The sequence below is a fragment of the Melitaea cinxia genome, chromosome 24 (assembly GCF_905220565.1).
Source record: "Melitaea cinxia chromosome 24, ilMelCinx1.1, whole genome shotgun sequence".
In the NCBI taxonomy this organism is placed as follows: Eukaryota; Metazoa; Arthropoda; class Insecta; order Lepidoptera; family Nymphalidae; genus Melitaea; species Melitaea cinxia.
In genome coordinates, this window is record NC_059417.1 from 8,819,103 (window position 1) to 8,836,532 (window position 17,430).

The 17,430-nt window shown below is 32.3% G+C and overlaps 1 protein-coding gene across 1 annotated transcript in view; it reads right to left on the reverse strand.

Annotated features, from left to right (window-relative positions):
• The window catches only part of LOC123665653 (NACHT domain- and WD repeat-containing protein 1), a 67,878-nt gene that overhangs the window by 23,892 nt on the left and 26,556 nt on the right, over window positions 1-17,430 (reverse strand). The gene's annotated exons all lie outside the window — the stretch shown is intronic.

The window sequence follows — 17,430 nt, forward strand, 5'->3', positions numbered from 1 at the left end:
ACTTTTATCTATTGGATACGATTAGACGTCATGTAGATGAAGCAGGTTTTAAAAATCGTGTGGATCTACGCCTCGTCTACGCCGTAGCGCTTTCTGTGACTTTAAAACTGTTTTATTGCTGCAAAAGATATTTTCTTAATTTTTTAAGAAAGTTTTATATGTACATAACTAGAAAGTCTATAGCTTTTCCCGATTAATCTGGTAGCAGGTTTTATATTACCAATAAAATCAGAACAAACGATCGTTACGTTAGGGCGTTCAAACAAAATAGAAAACAAATCAAAATCTTCCATTCAGTGGCATTGATAGATAATACAGATCTTTAGACGAGCTCTCATCATTTTATTTCTATTATGTAAGGCTACCAAACTCGAATACTTTCGGTAGCATAAATAAAAAATTAATATCGATAAATCATAAGGGAAAGCTTTTGTCTATTTACTTATCAAACATAAACATACACGTATGCCAATGTATTTAGAAATTATATAAAGAATTTATTGAATAGACATATCACTCGTATTTTGATGTTTAGGAACATCTAAATACTGTATGTATCTGTAAACAACCTTACATCTTATTTATAAAAATAAAAATGATTCGCCGAAATGTATGTAAGCGCATAACTCCCGAACGTAGCGTCAAATTGAATATGTAATTTGTTCGTTATTTTAAAGACAAAACTTGTATATTAGAAAATTAAAAGAAAATCGATTTATCAACAAAAAAAAATGGCCGTACGAACTTTCCTACTTTTTAAATAATAGTAATATTCAGAATACTATAAATTGATCATTTATCTTATGATTTTATTTAAAAAATGTTAAAAGCATCTATTTCGTTTTGATATAGCGAAATATGATGGAGCAGGAATCATGGCGGAAACATTTCGAATCTCGAACGGAGAAATCTCTGGAGCGCTTGACATAATTCCCTCTTCATACCGCGCTGCACAACAGATTATACGAATACCCAAATAAGTTATTTAAATACTTTTGCATGAAGTAGGTTTTACATGATTTTAAATTTCAAGATGATGATTAAAAATTATAACCGAATTTAGTATTTGGGTTAAATTTAAACGGTTTTATTAAAATTTTAATGCTGTAATTTAAATACGTAAATTTATTTATTACGTTGCTAAAATTAATGAAAATATTTGTATGTATATTAAGTTTGTCTACAAATAATGGATATTAATAAACACTGCAGTAATTTCTTTTGTTACACTTTAGTTATGTCCGAGTTATAAAAAATAGTTTTCTCTTTTTTTAATAAATTATGAGATAATATTTAAAACAGGTATTTATACTACATTCTTAAGAAATACAGTAACATTATAATTCAACGTAACACCATAAAGAGGGCGTATCAAAATATACATCATTCATTTGAGTATCAAGAAATTTTAACAAACTATTAAATGTATACATAATTTATCAAAATGACAGACATAAGTTTAGCAATTAAAAATATGCAAATATGAACTAATTAGCTGAAAGGTCAGATGACAGTTTAGGCTAACGTACATTTAAAATTAAAATAAAAAATTACTTTATTAAAGTAGTCTTCAAAAGCACTTCTGAATATTCATTTTACAAATTAGAATTATAATTGTCTAAATTAATTAAATGTAGCTAAAACAGCGAAGATACCACCGATTGGGAATGTAGATTTTATGAGATTCACCAGACCAAATTTCTAAATCGACAAGATTGTGCACTTACTATTTAAAAAAAAACTGATTTATTATAAAGTTGGCAATATTTTACATGTAATACAACGTCATTAATCCACACATTCTTACCATTAATATTATCTTAAACCGAATAATGTTCAAACAGACAAAACAATTTAATAAAAGCAATTTTAGTATGATATAAAAAACAAACTTATAAAGACATACAATGATAACTGTACAGATATATATGTATTGTTTTATAAAATATCTGTATAATGTTACATGTTTTTCAGTATATGTTTATGGAAACAGGCGTGGCTGAGGGTGGGGCTCTGACGTCAGGCGTGACGTCAACCATGACGCGCGCCCCAGATAGAGAAGCAAATATTTGAGCTTTGCGTTTGTTTATGTAGGACATTTCTATAGATATTATGTATACAGAAGTTCAATATAACGTGTAGAATGTTACGTTAACTGTATTTTTTTTATTTCTATATTAAGATTTGATAATTTGTTTATTTTTATAGAAAAGCTGAAAAACAGCTCGAGCTATTTTTTTTTTCATATCTGTAGAACACTACGTTATTACTATGTGACGTAGGCTATATTTTAACCACAGAAAACGGAACAACATCACGTGATCCACGTGGGAAAAAGCTAATCAACAAAGTAATAGAATTGGAGTGTGTGACCGATTTCAACGGGACTTTCACTGGTGGATATAGTAAGGAGTAACTTAGGCTACTTTAGTTTTTATAACTCTGAGAACTGAACAAAAACTTTGTTATTAAATTCAACGCGGACAAAGTCGCTGGCACAGCTAGTAAAATATGTATCTACAATGATGTAAAGTTGCGAGTAGAACTTAGTCAAGTAATACGATTTTATAAGATGCGTCTCCTGCATGCATTCCATAAAAGCTTTCACTTAGGCTTAGCCGCATTGGCTTTTAAGCTTTAAAATGCATACCACGACAATAGCTTTATTAAATTTTGCTCTCTGCTTGACAAAATTGTCTATAATTTTTTATTAATATTAATAAGTCCACTTCTGGATGATCAATTTGAAACCTACTCAAGGTGGTGGTGGTGGTGGTGGTGGTGAAACTACTAAGGCCGTGCCCCGGAGAGTACGTTAAGCCGTCGGTCTCAATTGTTATCATGTGACACCTGATAGCGATCTTTACTCATAGTAGGGTATGCGCCAAACCGCATTGGAGCAGCGTGATGGATTAAGCTTTGATCCTTATTACCCTTATCCCATACATGGGGAAACAGGCCTATGCCCAGCAGTGAGATATTACAGGCTGAAGCAAGGCTTTAAGATAGATCTCCGGCTCACAGTGTAATCAATTTTATAATACAGACTTGAAATCACTCATATAAAGATAAGCAGACGGCCAGACAGGCTAGAATTATAAAAATAATTGTTCTAGTTTCTATTATTAATTAAGGCACCTAGAATTTGATTTTTCTAAATATTTCTTATGTACGGGAATCGGCATACTTTTATTATTGGTCTAAGATATAGGATTCATGTCAGTACAGGGTTTTTTAAGGCAACCCATTTTTTATATATTATCTAATATACTAAATTTATAATAAAGTATGTTTCATTCTATTATCAGCTCGATGCAGATCGACTTAGGTTCCGGATCTTCTACTATATATTTTTCAAAAGATATATCGATTTATTTTTGGATTTATACCTTCAAACTTTGCCTTGACGATAATGAACGTAGAAAAAAAGAAAGAAATGTCAAATTTGGTGCCTTCGTTCCGAAGTTATTATATAATAGATATTTATATATATTTTGTTTTTGTATTTTAACAATGTTTGATACTAGCTGTGCCCACGGTTTCACCCGCGTTAATTTGAAGAAAAACTTACTAAAATACTATATAGCCTATAACTTTCCTCAATAAATTACTATCCAAAACTATCCATAAAAACTCAATTCGGATCAGTAGCTCCTGAGATCAGCGCGTTTAAACAAACAATATTCAGCTTTATAATATTAGTATAGATAAATTGAATACACGTCTTTTTTGTAAATATTATGTCTCTAACGTTTATTTCGTCCCTGAACTGGATTATTATACAGAAATCGATTCGGGCGTATTCATTTTAAGTCGCATCAACTGTAATAATTTTCCCGGAAGGATGAGGGCCGCTCCGTCTACCTGGCTACGTTAATGTCAAAATTTTATGGATAAAGTTCGATGTAATATTTTCACTTAGATAAAATGCTAATCATTAAAATGAAGTTATTTATTTATATATCGTTAGTAGGACTTTATGTCCGTCACAGATTTCTTACAGCGATTTCAAAATGGCATGACAATCATTACAGATATGTATTTTACTATCGATTCCTCGTGACTTCGTTCGTCATGATTTTTTTTTCATCCCAGTGTCTGAAGGAATCATACTAAATTTTGAAATAAAGTATATTAAGTAGTATATTGTTATAAGTTTTATTATATTATGTACTCTTAATATCTGTCTTCTCAGAAAGAATAAAATATTAAAAGTAGTGATTAAATATTGTTGAAATTAATACCTAAGTAAATTAAAAGCAGATAAAAATATCAAAAGCCGCTAATAAAGAACATCAAGGAAAGGATTTTGTTTGTAGTTTTGAAGACAATAAGCCCATGAATGTTAATGCTAAATATAAAGAAAATCATATTTTCAGAACATTTATTCAACTGATAAAATTTGCTAATGTTATTTAGGTGCGTAGCGGTTCTAGATTTAGTGGAGAGAATTGAAACTCGATATTGATTAATTATAATTTAATTTATTTCTGAGTTTTAACCGACTTCAAAAAGGAGGAAGTTTCTTAATTCGAACGTATATATCTTTTTATTTGTGTTCGTGGATAACTTCGTCGTTTGTGAACCGATTCTGATAATTCTTTTTTAAACCAGGATCTGATGATGGCATCAAAAAGGAATCGAGGGGAACCTTCGAAGATTGAAGTGGTGACTAGTGCTTTTGTTAATTTTTTTCGTCTACTTACGTTGTATTACTTGTCGATGTAATTGAAGTTGGTTTTTTTCGTTTACGAGCAAAGTAGCAAACACATTTTTTATACATATCTTGTAATTGTATTTGCGTCAATTGACAATAGTAGTTAGCGTGAATCCTACAAGAAGGTACATATATGAACACACACACACGTACATAAAATAATAAACGTAATGAGCAAAATAAGAAATTTTCCTTTCAGTGTTATTACTGTACCAGTTCATACTTGACCCTTTGCTAAGTAAAGTCTCTTATACCAGTTAATAAGATTCTTTTACAGTACTTCATAATTATTTACTAAGTTTGCGTAAACGACGTGACCTTAACTCGTTATTAACTTAATGAGCTCGCTTTAAAGTAACTCTTTTGAAATTTAAAGGTATATTTAAGTTAGCAAAAAAAATTTTATACACAGATTCTGAATTCGACTGCAAGTTGTTCAAAGCGAATAAATAAACGAGTGTTCCTATTATAAAAATTGAATTTATTTGAAAAGGACGCTTCACTGAAGTTTACAGTACAGAGAGCATATTTAATTTATTCAAAATATATATATATATTTTTTTATATCACTAGGTCGGCAAACAAGCGTACGGCTCACCTGATGGTAAGCGATTACCGTAGCTTATAGACGCCTGCAACACCAGAAGCATCGCAAGCGCGTTGCCGACCCAATCCCCAATCCCCCCAGGAGCTCTGGTCACCTTACTCACCAACAGGAACACAATACTGTTTGAAAACATTATTATTTTGCTGTGATCTTCTGTAAGGTCGAGGTACTTTCCCAGTCGGGCTGCTCCATATTTTGAGCAGGGAATTCCTGCTGTGCCCTACCTCAGTTAAAAATATCTACATGATAATAAAAAAGGATTTAAAATATAGTTACATTTTTAACTACTTTTAAAATATTTACCTATTTTTTTTTAAATTACCTAACTTTACTTGTAAGTTGTAGAATTTTTGAGAAGCAGCCATTTTGAAAGTCTTGATATTCGTGCGACGTAATAGACGTGTTTGACCATGTTCATTGACTATGGCGCGTCCGATATGTCCGCCCTTGACCATAAAGTTGTAGCGTCTCCGAAATGTGGACATTGAAATATATATTTACAAGTTTTGTGTATATAAAAAGTCATTAATTATATCTAGAATTTAGTACAATTACGAATTCTGTCGTGGCAAGTTAGCTTTGCAATTTTTTTTTGTAAACTCAAAACAACAGTCGTTAAAACAAACGCTTGCATATTTTAGCGACGGAACTACGGAACTAACGAGACACCGAGAGTGGTACTGGATTGTGAAATTTATTTTTGTAGGTCAGATTGTTCTATGTTAATAACGAAGTACAGTTGAAACATTGTATCTCTTTATTGTTAACTCTGTGTTAACACGAATTTGCGATCTGTCGATAATAAATGAGGATTCTTGTAAAAATGTTAATTATTTGATAATTATTTTAAACGAATGTAACACAATGTAAAATACGTAAATTTATTGTGTTCTTTGTTTGTATATTATACATTAATTAATTGTAAATTTCTAATTGAAATGCTTAAAGAAACATGAAGGTTAGTCTAAAATTCGAACTACACGTGATTTTCACCTATCTGCTTAATAGATAAAAATGGAATAATTTTATCTTCTTTAATATGTTAAAGATAAATCACAAAAGGACTGGCTGGAAAATTCTTGGCCAGGCTATATTATATTAGGCAATTGTCATTTAAACTAGACTTTTAGCAGGCAACCCTATGTTATCGTATTCGCATTGAAACAGCGCTCATTTTGATGTAAGATTTATTTATTAATTATGTGCTTGAAAGTTACTCGAACAATATATATTAATATACCTGTTTATACTTGCCAACCCATTAGTTATTCCAGAAAAATAATAGACAGCGAAACTTTTGCAATCTTTACAGGCTTCATACTGTCGGTAGGTATTAAAATGTATTCTTTAAACACGTAGGTGCATTTTTAAATAATAATAATATTAAATATGTACACAATACACACACGGTCGTCTGATCCTAAAGTAAGCAACTGCATGCTTGTGTTATTATAGGTAACAGCCGACTGGTATAGCTACATTTTTTTTCGATAAAGATACTTATAAATAATACATATATAAATATACCAATAAATATTTATATTATACCCAGACTCGGGGTGGGAATCGAACCCACAACCCTCGGAGCAGAAAGCAGGGTCACTACAAACTGCCACTTTTTAAATAAAAACAAAATTTTCAATTTCGAATGAATTATAGCCTGGCCAGTCTTTAGTCAACCCTTTCGCGATTACTTTTCTAATATACTAATTTAAATATAAAATAATTTTCATTAATTAAGCTGATGGCTGAAGTTCACCTCTAGTTCGGATCTCCTACTAGATGTGTCAAACAGATTTACATTATTATGACGATTCAAAGAGTATACAAGTATATACTAAAAAGGTGAATCGGTATGGCATGTCTTGTTTTTATTTATTTTTAAAATTTTAAAAAGCGAATTTCATAATAGTTAAATCATTCTACCCTAACGCTTTCTCAGCGTATTTAAATACTTAGGGCGCTTATAAACTAGGCGACTGACGTCGGGTTATTTTTATTTTTATCTGCTAGACGTCATTCCAACCGCTTATTATTATATATTCGTATATTAATATAATAGATACCCTATAAAAACATGAACAAATACAGACCTAATTCTCATAGATCTTATAGTCTCTTATAAGTTTCTATGAGAATTGGTCTACATTTGTCCATCTTCTTACGAAGTTCATTTTTTCCATAGGGCTGCAACGCGCTCCTGGCGTTACTAACGCCCATAAGCTACAGTATCCGTTTAATTTTTACTTGTTTGTTTGACTTTATAATTAAAAAAAAGTGTGCAAATGATGCATACTCTTATTCTGTATGCAGATAAAGGCCTTTGCGTGCCTGCCTAGCAGTGGGACGTTACAAGCCGAATCAATCAATCTAGTTAGCTGTCGGATATTACCCGTCTATTTTGTAAGCGTCCTTAGCTAAACGTTGCGGTTGTCAGCGATTAGTTCCGGATTGTGTGATTATAAACGCTGTCTTGTACCTCATTTGCAAGTGGACATGTGTTAACCGAGAAACATTTTCGTTTTCTTTTTTTTATATAAAGGTGCCAAATAAGATTACAGTCCTATGGAGGCCTGAAAATCCAGAATTGCAAGTGCTTTGTTGACCGTCTCCACCCCAGAAGTCACAGAGGCATAATACTGCTTGAAAGCAGTGTTATTTAACTGTGATCTTTTGTACTGTTGAGGTACTTTCAAGGAGGTACTTTGTTTTGTTTTTTGGCTCATATTAGTAAAATCTTTATTTGTGAAAACGAAACAAACATCAATTCTAATAAACTTTCACATTTATAATATTAGTATTATGTTACTTTAAAAAGCTCAAATAACGATAACAAATAACGAAGCGCAAATAACGAAACGGGAAAATTGCAGTAACTTTTGCAATAAACGCTTACGAGGGCTACGAATGAGTTCGAGAAAATTTGTAACAGGAAATGAAATCAGATTTTTACTAAAAAGGCTACGTAAAACGAAAACTTATCGATATAAAAATTATTTAATTTAGTGACAAACTAATATATAATTGTGTTTGATCGTAAACGATGAAAAAAATTACCAAACGCACTAGTCGTCACTACGATTTTCGACGGTTTCCCTAGATTTCTCTGGGATTCCGTCATCAGATTTCGGTTTCCTTGTCATGGTACCATCCTCGGGATATTTTCTTCCCAACAAAAAAAGACTTATCAAAATTGGTTCATAAACGACGAAGTTATCCCCGAACATACAATAAAAAAAAATATAAATATATACGGTCGAATTGAGTAACCTCCTCCTTTTTTGAAGTCGGTTAAAAAACTTATTAGTTTTATATTAGTTATATATTATTATAAGCTGCTTAAATTAAAATATAATCCAAGCGTTGCTAATCCATTGTCCATCCAACACATTACATTGCTAAATTTTTTAAATCTATGATACTAACATAACAGAGTATTAGGACCATCTTTGTTTGATCACCTTAATTTTAATAATTAGCAATGTATTACACTATAAAATATACATAAACCATAGGCTATAAAAGCACTAACAATGTAACTAAACTAAAACACTAAAGGTCAAGATGCGTACTCGCAAAATTACTAAATTATGAAATGTTTTCTAATTTTGTCTCATACGAATCTACTGCAGCTAATTCTTTTTTCTTAATGAGATATTTAAGAGATTTAGATTAATTTTATATTACATTAACATATGTAACTACAAATTCAAGAAGCTTAATGGATCTTTAGTAAATTAATAATTTCCTAATCGTATTAAGAATGTTAGTTTTCTGGCAATCAGTGTTAGTTAAAAGTATGCAAAGACAAGTGCAAGTGCTAAGAAATCTTAATCTATACATATATTACACTGTGTACTACTTGTGGGAGACCAACCGTGCCTCGGAGAGCACGTTAAGCTGTCGGTCCCGGTTGTTATCATGTACACATGGAGAAAGAGGCGTTACATACATTACATACACCAGCAAATAAATTTGTATTACAGTGAGTTTTGTCCACGTGCGTTTGGTCTTGTCTAAATAAATAAATTTATATTAAATTGTACGGAATGGACAGAAAGCAACTGCTAGTTTCATACCTGCATTTACATAATAATGGGTTGAGAAAAGGCGGAATCATCAAAAAGAGGCACTGAGGCTGTGCTATAATACTAAAGAATTTTGTAGCGCTTCTAAATGTCAGTCTATAGATTAAATTTGACGTTCCTTGTAAACTATTGACAGGAGAGTTAAATCATTTTATTAAATTGGAATCGCTGCTGCCATAATTTTAGATAGTAATGTTTTGTGTTATAATTATTTGTAATTAATCGATCAATCCTTGTGGGTCTCAAAACTGTGCTTCGAAGAGCATGTGCCCGGTAGTTATCATAGACTTATGAACCTAACCTAACTAATAGTGGAGCAGTGTGGTGGATTAAGCTTTGAACTGTCGAAATTGTCGAACATACATAATTATATGATGAGAAGCTTATGTCCGGCAGTGAGATATAACAGAGTTAATTAAATGCACTAATATAAGCTCAATTAGAAAAATTATATTATTCCTATATAGAGTTATTAAAGGCTATATAAGGTAATATTATGGATGGAATAGTAAAAATAAACGCAAATAATTTTTTTTTACACCAACTTGTACTTCTGTGTCAGATATTTCTATACCTAACTTGTGAATCCAGAAGTTGGTTTTGAGGGAATTTTAGTGGTAAAACTGGTCCGTACAGACTATTTTACCACCACCTAAATTAGGCTTATCAGTAAGTTACATGCGAGATTAACTCTAACAGCAACCAGCAAACCAAGCCCGTTATTGATTTATATTTTTTTTAAATGGGGATTTGTTTAGTGAAGTAGGTACGTTTAGCAACTACTTCTAGGTGCTCATGCCACGGGGGTTCAACTAGGGTATTATGCTGTGTTATATGTGATTCTACAGTCAAACAGTCAAATTATTGCGACATACTGTCACGGCAATTAATCTTCATAACCTTACGTCCGCCGTCGATGACAATTTGTACCTGGGTAAAAAACATACACTTTGTTTAAAACATATATTTAACGAATGTTCATACAAAGATATTAAATACTAGCATCCCACCCCGGCTTCGCAGGGGTATTTAAAAAAAATTAAAAAAATATTTGAAAGTGTAATATAGCCCATATCTCCCGCGGATAGTGTAACTTCCCAACAGTGAAAGAATTTTTCAAATTGGTTCAATAGTTTCCGAGCCTATTCAATGCAAACAAACAATCAAATCTTTCATATTCGTTTAGATATGTCACAGTTTCAATACTGTAAATATTAAGATCTATTTGTATTTCAATTTATAGTTAATTTTTAACTGAATGAACTAAACAGTAAACAAACACAAACGGTAATACGGCTGTTTGCTTTCACATAGCATTTCTACATCCCTCTTAAAATCCATTACAGTATTACAAAATAATAATCACCATGATTCATAGAAGTGACGAATCATTGGAATGCGAAACTATATTTACGAAATATTTGCTATTAATTTTAAATCACGTGAAAAACGTTTGGCAGAGAATTTATTTTGTTGCCATTAGTTTGAAATATTAATAGAATACCAATTTTACCTATTTTTAACCGGCTTCAAAAGAAGGAGGAGGTTACTCAATTCGACCGTATATATACATACATATACATATATACATATATATATATATATATATATATATATATATATTAAATGTATGTTCGGTGATAACTCCCTCGTTTATGAACCGATTTTGATAAATCTTTTTTTGTTGGAAATGAGATATCCCTAGTTTGGTATCATGATAAGGAAACCAGGATCTGATGATGGGATCCCAGAGAAATCGAGGGAAAGTCTCGAAAATCCGCATAATTTTTTACTGGGTGTACCGATTTTGATGATTTTTAATTTAATCGAAAGCCGATGTTTATCATATGGTCACAATCGAAATTTCATCGAGATCTGATTACAACTTTTGGAGTAATCTTTTATAATGCGTATTTACTTGACTATTTTTTCGTCTACCTACGTTGTATTACTTGTCGATATTATTGAAGTCGGTTTTTCTTCGTTTGCCTGTAAACACAATTATCTTACAAATGTTTGTATATTGATGAAATAATCTTGGTTGTTAGTGCAATCAAATCTGGGAAGAAGTTAACTTACTGTCAACAGAAATCAATACATACTACTAATATGGAAACGGCTACACGATTAATCAATTAGGACTAAACGCCGTGTGTTGTTTATAGTTAATTTTGTCGTTTTGGCGTGCGTGACTCCAGCCTTTTGGACTTGGGGGGCTAGTAAAATAAATGAAAGCCGATTTGAAGCCTTTCCAAAATGTTCTATAGGTACAAAACTCACTATTGAAGGCAATTCTATTCTGAGGATATAAAATACAAGGATAACAGTGCCGTTTACTGAATTGCGGGCATGTTTTTACTTTAGGACTGAAGAAGCAGTTTATTAGACTTTTGACACAAGCTAGTGAAAATCTGTCTAAACTCACTCACTCACTTCAGCCTATTGCAGTCCACTGCTGGACATAGGCCTCCACAAATTCGCGCCAAAAATGGCGTGAACTCATGTGTTTTGCCCATATTCACCACGCTGGGCAGGTGACCGCAGGGCTGTCTTCGTCGCAACGAAGACTAACTAAACTAACAGGATATTATTAAGAACTCAATATATATAATTAAAGATATTTTCATCAGCTTATTTGCATATCAAATAAAATTTACAAGACTAAACGAGCTTTTAATATGTTATGACTAATGCTCCTAAAATAGACTAGGTTTAATTAAGACATTGTCATGTCATTTTCAGCAAATGTTTTGCGCGTCTGTTGATGGTATTTTTCAATGTTATCACGATTAATTTAGAGTATGAATTCAAATTGTGCCTAGAGTTATGTTTGACGTGATTCAGTGATTTTGGCATGATGCTCGCCCTAATTATAAACAGATATATAAATATGAAAAACTTATATTTTCGACTTAAAATCGAGTTATCTCTAAAAATAATCTTCACGACTTTTGACGACGCGTTAGCGCAGCGATCACAGAACTGGCTGTTGCGATGGCGGTCGCGGGTTCAATCCCGCTCATAACAGACATATTTGTATTGGCCATATAGATGTTTGTCGTGGTCTGGGCGTTTGTGCTTGTGTGTTGTGTGTGATTCCGGACCTCCGACAGAGGAGAAAACCTACTGGGGGCCGTTGAGTGTGAAGCATTTATTTATTATTTTTAATGAATAGAATTGGACCTGTTATAGTTTTATGTAATTTATGGCATACAAACCATATCGCAAGTGATAAAGACTGATAATCGGGAATATCAAACTTTTTTTAGAATATCTTTTTAATAATAATTTGCTTTGAAGATAAACGCTTATTTATATTTTATTTTGTATAATTCTAAAAAATACGAAAAATAAAAAAAGGTCGATTGAAACAAGCTTAAATTCACCATTTGGTTTAACAGCTTTCATTGGTGCAATGCTTTCAGAAGAGTAGAGATTTTTCCGCCAAAGTCACCTCGAATGGAGGACAAAGACCTCTAAAAGAAGTCAAATTTTGAAGTAATCAACTTTATGACAGTTCTCGTACGCTCTATTGCACAGATTATTTGTAGGATCTATGTATGTAGCGTTAAGCATTTTTTATTTTTTTTATCCGATATAAAAAAAAATAGAACAAAACACAAATCAGCCGGAACTTTAAAGTTATTACACATTTGATAAAAAAATTAACAATTTCGTCTTATTAAAAACATACTCATCTACTTAAAAACAATATCATTAGTAAGCTAAAAATTATAAAGCCAAAAAACTTAAACGGAAGACGGCTAAATATACGACGAGAAAAAAAACCGTTATATAAGCAAAAAGGATTTATTTGGATTTATAATTTTGAAAACAAACTGATATTTTACAAACTAAAAAATTAATTAAGATATTGTATCAAAAAAATACCTTCAGCATAGGACCATGTCCAGGCTTTACCGTATATTTTGTATCTATAGTCTTAATTGATAAATCGCCTGTAGGGTAGGCATTATTATAGTGCATGATGTTTAATAAGCGGCATGAACATTTCAGAGCTTATTGGATGTCATTTAAAAACAAAAAAAAAATTAACATTTGCCTTAACTTATGATGATTAAAAGTACAATTTATATTATACATGTTTTATTTCATTTCAGCTTCAGTTTGAGTTAACGTAATCTTTGGTATAAATAATAAGCAGGAATTTAAAAAAAGTCGCGGTATTTATCATGACTACGGAATGGTGGCAAGAATGCCGGAGAAAAATTTTCGTTGAGTTTATAACTCCGAATTTCACTGCGGAAAATAAATCGCCACTGTTTGATACCGGAGTTTTTGACAAAATGGATAAAAAAGATATTAAGTTTTAGCGGTAGCTGTAATATAATAGCATAGTACTTTTATTATGTTAGAACTATATAATAGTAACTGTATTTCTACCCTCTTTGTTATTAGGACCAATTCCATCAATCAATTTAATAGGCACATTTTACGGCTCTTAATTAGTGCTGTGTTCCTGTGGTAAGTAAGCTAGCCAGAGCCCAGAGGTCCTAGGGATACGCTGTGCCAAGAGCGATGGTAAGGTCAGCAACGCTTTCGTGATCTCGTGGTGTGCACAGACGATAACTGCTTACCATCGGGCGGATTGTACGCGTGATTGTCATCATAGTGGAATATAATTGTGTTAGCTCGTAAATAAAGGAAAACCCACTTCAATTACATCGACCAGTAATATAGCGTGGGTAGACGGAAAAATAGTCATTATCATCATTGCCACTGCTGGACGTAGGCTTCCTCAAGTTCGTGTTAAACATCCCGGTTTACCGCAATCCTCATCCAGCGGGCCGGAGGGTGTTCTATACTGCGTTAGCAAACACGCGGTCTCCACTCTAGGACACGTCTGCTCAGCGACCATCGGTCCTGCGACGTAGGTGACCAGCCCACTGCCAATTCAACTTGCTAATTCTGTGGGTTATGTTGGTTACTTTCGTTCTCCCATGGATAGTCTTATTTCTGATACTATTCTGTTCCATTGTACGTAAAGCATCTTGAAACTTGTGGATTAGTCCCTTCGTCAGTTCCACATCTCGGCACCGTATGTTAAGGCAGGCAGGGTCCATTGCTCAAAGACTTCTCTTCAGTCATTGTAGAATTTTCGAATATATTTTATAACAGTCAAGTAAATACGTATATTTGAGATGACTTAAAAAGTACCTGTCAGTACTTGTCAGATCTCGTTTAAATTTCAATGGGACCACATGAAAATCACAATCTTTCCATTAAAAAAAATCATGGAAATCGGTCTAAACCAGCGAAAAGTTACGAGGTAACACATAAAAATACAGTCGAATTACTAAACTACACTGTGTCTTAGATATATGTACGAAACGTAACTGGCTATGAGAGAAAGAAAATGTGTGCTCGCACCTCTCCTTCTTGCTCCGTTTACATCGCTCGATCACACTTATTGTAACGCTCTAGTCATGCATTCACCAGCTTATCCCTCAAGACAAGCATGCGTAAAAAAGTTTTACTTTAGAAAATCATAGAAAAATAAAAATATGAAGGAAAAGAAAGAAAAAGTTTTAAAAATTTAACAATGAAACTTTTAGATTAATGAAATATTCAAAACTAGTCTGGCGTTAGTAATATTTAAATTATTTTTTATAATGAAAATGTTCTTGAAATTTTACCGTCGTGTCGTCAGGGTGTTTTGAAATGGTTAATGAAAAAACAACAATAATAAATGTAAGTTCAATTTTATAAATTTATTTTTTTTCAGAAAAAAATTATTATTTCTAAATATTAATCTTAAAATTTTTGTTAAAAATTTTACGACCGTTCGTACAGTACGAGCAATTTTATTATATTGCTGGATACGACTTTTTCTTTAATAAATAAAGTTTTTGTCCAATTTTATGCACAGTAAGTGATCGCAAAACCTTATAAAAAATAGATAGACTAATGCGAGGTTGACCAAAAAACGGATATTTTTAACCGACTTTAAAAAAGGAGGAGGTTATTCGACCGTACACTCGTACATATTTTTTTAGTTCGGGGATAATTTAGTCTTTTATGAAGCGATTTTGATAAATTTTTTTTGTTGGAAAGAAGATATCCCTGGCGCGGTACCATGATAAGGAAACCAGGATCTGATGATGGGGTCCCAGAGAAATCGAGGGAATGTGGAAAAAAAATCATGTTGAATTAGCAAATAGGTATATGGATTTACAAAAATCATATCTCCAGCACAAAACCAGGAGCGGAAAATTATTATACGAGTATAAAGTGACTTTTATCGAAACTTGAAAGAATGAACAGCTGTACGATTTCAAAGAAAGAAGCTTTCGTTATCAGTCTTTAAGGAACTTTAAAATTTTACGTGGTCCTAGCTGACCCAGCAAACGTTGTTTTGCCATATATATTATTAAACCCCCTAAACCCCCCCCCCCCCCTTATAAGTTAGGGGTATGAAAAAGAGATGTTGGCCGATTCTCAGACCTACCCGATACGCACACAAAATCTCATAAAAATCGGTCCAGCCGTTTTGGAGGAATATGGTAACTATGTATATGGACACGAGAATTTTATATATAAGACAAATAATTAGTGTGATTGAAACGAAAAAGAGTATTTATTGGAATTGGAAGAAATGATTGTCAATCAATAAGTTATGTTATAGTTCAGATAAATCAATTAATTTAATAATAAATTATTAAAAATATATATAATATTTCAAATTCATAACTATTTATGAATTGGCAAGTCAATATACACGATTGTTTGATGTCGTGCCAGAATCACTCGGCCGCATCATCACATTGTTGCTTGCAATATTAATTATTCGAAATCAATTAATAAAATAGTATAAATATTAGGAGACAGATTTATGAATTATAACTGTAATTTATTATAATAGTTACACGGTCTGGCTCCGTGTGTGCTGTTTATTGGTGATATTTTGTGGCAGGTTGGGCAGAGGTCATCAAAGCGTGCTCTGCCAATATATTCTGTTGGATTATCTGTTTATCAACTTCCATAGAATATTTAGACAAATTAATATTTTGAAAATAGAACGTTATTAGATTTTTTACTTTTACATATATAAAATATTCGTCAATAAGACTTTCACGTATCGATTACTGACGAATTAAAATATTTTTATAGAAACTGAGTTGCTCTATTATTTACCCAAACTTCCTAAAGATTCAATTTCTTAATATGTAATTGAGTGCCCTCCGGCACAGCAGAACATATCTTGCTCAAAATCTGGTGTAGCAGTGCAACGCTTCTGCTATTGCAAGCGTCTATGAGCTACGGTAACCGCTTAAAATCATGTGGGGCGTACGCTTATTTTCTGACGTCTGACGAGTCGTATAAATAATGTTTTTCTTATTGTTAGTAATGTAGTTAGACTTCCTGGGAAAGGTCGGTACTACAGTCGGCAACGAGCTTATGTTGCTTCCGCTTCTGTATCCATAGACTACAGATACACATCAATCAATCATCATTCAAATCATATCACATACTTTAAAATTTTGTACTATAAACATTTCATTGCAACAAGCACCTAATTAAACTACATTCGATCCCATTTTACTGAATGAAACATGCATACATGAGACATGTCAATGAGTCAATCCGATATAAAACGTCTTGACTATACATTGGCAGCGTGACAAACCTTGCAAAACCCCAGTCGCTTCTAATTAGCACGCTACTATTATCCATCTGAACTCTTGTCGCACGTCTATTTATATTATATGTTATATTTTAATTTCATTATAGATTATTTTTAGGTGCGTCCTCGAAGTACTAATTTATTTATAAGCAATCTATTCGACATTGCATTTGGATAAAATAAGTTTAAAGAAATTTGGTAATACGTAGATTATGTGTTAAGTGACATTTAGGAATAGAAGTAAGAGACGAACGTCGGTATTTTGGCCGTTTTATGTAAATTGTGTGTAACATTTTTTTATTGCAATATATATCTTGTTTTGAGGATGCGCTTCAGCCTGTAATATCCCACTACTGGGCATAGGCCTCTTTCC